This window comes from Sinocyclocheilus anshuiensis, unplaced genomic scaffold (assembly GCF_001515605.1).
Source record: "Sinocyclocheilus anshuiensis isolate Anshui unplaced genomic scaffold, SAMN03320099.WGS_v1.1 scaffold85, whole genome shotgun sequence".
NCBI classification, from domain to species: domain Eukaryota; kingdom Metazoa; phylum Chordata; class Actinopteri; order Cypriniformes; family Cyprinidae; genus Sinocyclocheilus; species Sinocyclocheilus anshuiensis.
The window spans coordinates 4,432,154-4,435,131 of NW_015536800.1; positions in this window are offsets into that span (position 1 = coordinate 4,432,154).

Consider the following 2,978-nt stretch of genomic DNA (forward strand, 5'->3'; position numbering starts at 1 on the left):
GTATCAAAACTTAATTTTTGATTAGTAATATGCATTGCTAAGAACTTAATTTGGACAACTTTAAAGACGATTTTCTCAATATTTTGATTTTTTTTGCACCCTCAGATTCCAGATTTTCAAATAGTTGTATCTCGGCCAAATATTGTCCGATCCTAACAAACCATACATCAATGGAAAGCTTATTTACTCAGCTTTCAGATGATGTATAAATCTCAATTTTGAAAAATTGACCCTTATGACTGGTTTTGTGGTCCAGGGTCACATATGGTCAATTTGAATGCGAAGATGAGATAGATGATAGTCTCACAGCTGTCTGTTTGGCAATCTTGCGAAGATTGACGTCTTTTCCCAACAGCAGGTCCTCACTGAGACTGGAGAGCATCGTCCTGCGCTGCTCCTCGGACAGACTCTCTAGCGCCACCTGGTGCACAAACGCTGCCATCGCATCTGAGGACAGCTCCCGCGGGCTGCTCAGACCCCACCACCACACTGCAGAAGAGCAAAAGAAAGAAGGAAACCATTACATATTTCATCTGATTTTGATTTAACCCTTTAACTGTCACTCCCATTTTTAAACATGAAAAGGTGCACGATCCAAACTAAAATTTTTATAATTCATGAACGAAAACATTTTGTTATATAATTTTGTTGTACCATTTCCATAGTAATGCAATGTCTGATTTTAAAATGGTTTTCAAAGGATGAATTTTGGTATTTTAAGCTTTCAACATATATAATTTCTGATGATTTCTAAAGCGTGAAAGGGAAAAAGGCAGCGAAGAAAGACTTTTTGTGACAAAGGTCAGAACTCCTGTTATGATGTAGATTTTTGAGGTGCACTCGTCATAAATTAATCTATTACGTTTCCTACATAATTTGTAACAAAAACAGTGGTAAAATATAAATTTAGGAGTCTTAGACCTTCTCAACGATGTGTAGTTTGTCACGATTAGATTAGGATTTATTTGTAATATAGTGACGTAAAATTATGCCGAGTTCACACTGCATGATTTTCAGAGTCGTCGGATCACCGTAGTTTTCACACTGCACGACTATCTGGGGTAGCATTCAGTTGCACGATGGATCGGCGACAGGAGGTTACACACTGCATGACTTTACAATACGAAGAATCGCCCACAACTCTGTCTGATCCGCAAACTACAGCCAAACGCACATGAGAAGTGATAAGGAAATAACGAGAGCACGCTGATATTGTCGTCTATAAGTCCTCCCCGAACAAACAATAACAAAGATGACTTCCTCGTTAACAACATACTTCTGCTGGGAAAATTTATATACACAAATCTAAGTACTTGTAAGTGAAACCAACATTTTGTGCATTTTTAATGATCTTGCTTCTTATACAAAAGCCCTTAAAGTGATGAAAAAGAAAAATGCAATCTTGTGTCCTTTATAGAAGAATATGATTTACAGGGGGGGAAAAAATGTTTATAAATATATATTTCGGTACGGGTCTTTCGGTTCGGTACGCACGTGTACCGAACAAATTCATTTTTTTCAGGAAATACAAACAATAAATGGCATTTTGGCGCTCTTTGATGTGGCGCGACAGATCACTGTATAAACTTGTGCGGAGCGCGAGTGAGCGTGATCATCCCTTCCTCTTTACTTCTAGTTTTATTAAAGTGAAATAAACATGAATGAACATCTCATGTAATCGCACAATCAGTGTTTCACTCGCAGAAAGATGTGATTAAAACAGCTTGTAAACAAAATGTCACATAGCATTTCATTTACCTCAGGCAAGTCATCAGTGTCTACAGCTTGTTAGTTCACCAGAGAAATTAAGTCTAGAGAAGAGCATTTCGCCAAATATTAGACTATATACTCATCATATTTGACTTTACCTGTTAGTGATGTCTTAATTATTTAACGTAGGCTATATTTAAAAATATATATTTTATGAAACAAGTTATGACAGCCACTGTGTAAATGATTATATTTCAACAACAAATAGAAATTGTATAAATTAATTAATTTAAAAACTGCATTGAGTGCAATTTACATTTTTGCATACAACTGTTTAATTTGAGCATTGATTATTATAGTTAAATAATATATAATAGATATAATAAGTAGTAATGACATTTAAGTTTGGGCTCTGTTGTTAATTGTAACCTTATAGTAGGCCTAATGTAAAAGGGCTCCCTAGAGCAGAGGTAGATTTTTTATTTTTTATTTTATGAGGTGGATTTTACAAAAAGTAGTATTTTTCCTCCTGCTGTACTGAAACCATACCGAACCGTGACGTCAAAACCGTGGTACGTACAGAAACGCCATATTTGTGTACCGTTACACCCCTAATATATATATTTATATAACAGTTCTTTCTGGTTCTCGAATCTGATTGGCTGATAGGAGTGCGATATTAGAGTCCAACAGAGCTCCTCGACCTCTTCACCGTTAGTATCACTGCGCTTGCCGAAGTTGCCGTATTTCTCACCGCGAGTGTCATGGCGGACACCCAGATACTGTTTTGTGTCACGAAATGCAGTTTTAAGAGTTTTTTTAGGCGAGAATGTGCTTGCTTGGACGTCAAATATGCGGTTTGTTAATAAAGATAACGTCTGTTCGAAAATTTGCTTCAATGCTGTATACAGTATATCGTGCTGCCTTTGTACAGTTGACTGGATTTCCTAGCAACTTTTATGATGGCTGTTGTTGTTTATTAAATATGATTATCCAATAAATAATATTTTATATAAATAATAATAGTGTTTATTACCGAGACATGGTGTGTTCGTGATGGTGATTTTAGTTACATTGTATGTGTGTATATATATATATATATATATATATATATATATATATACACACCCGCTGCGGAGTAGCCCAGTACGTGCGTGATTCGCCATAGACATAAACAGAGAAAAGTAGCTCTGGCTACAATGTTCTTCCGCAAGACGCACGCAGTTCTGTTTATTAACCGCTAGAGCGCCAAAAGTTACGGACTGCAG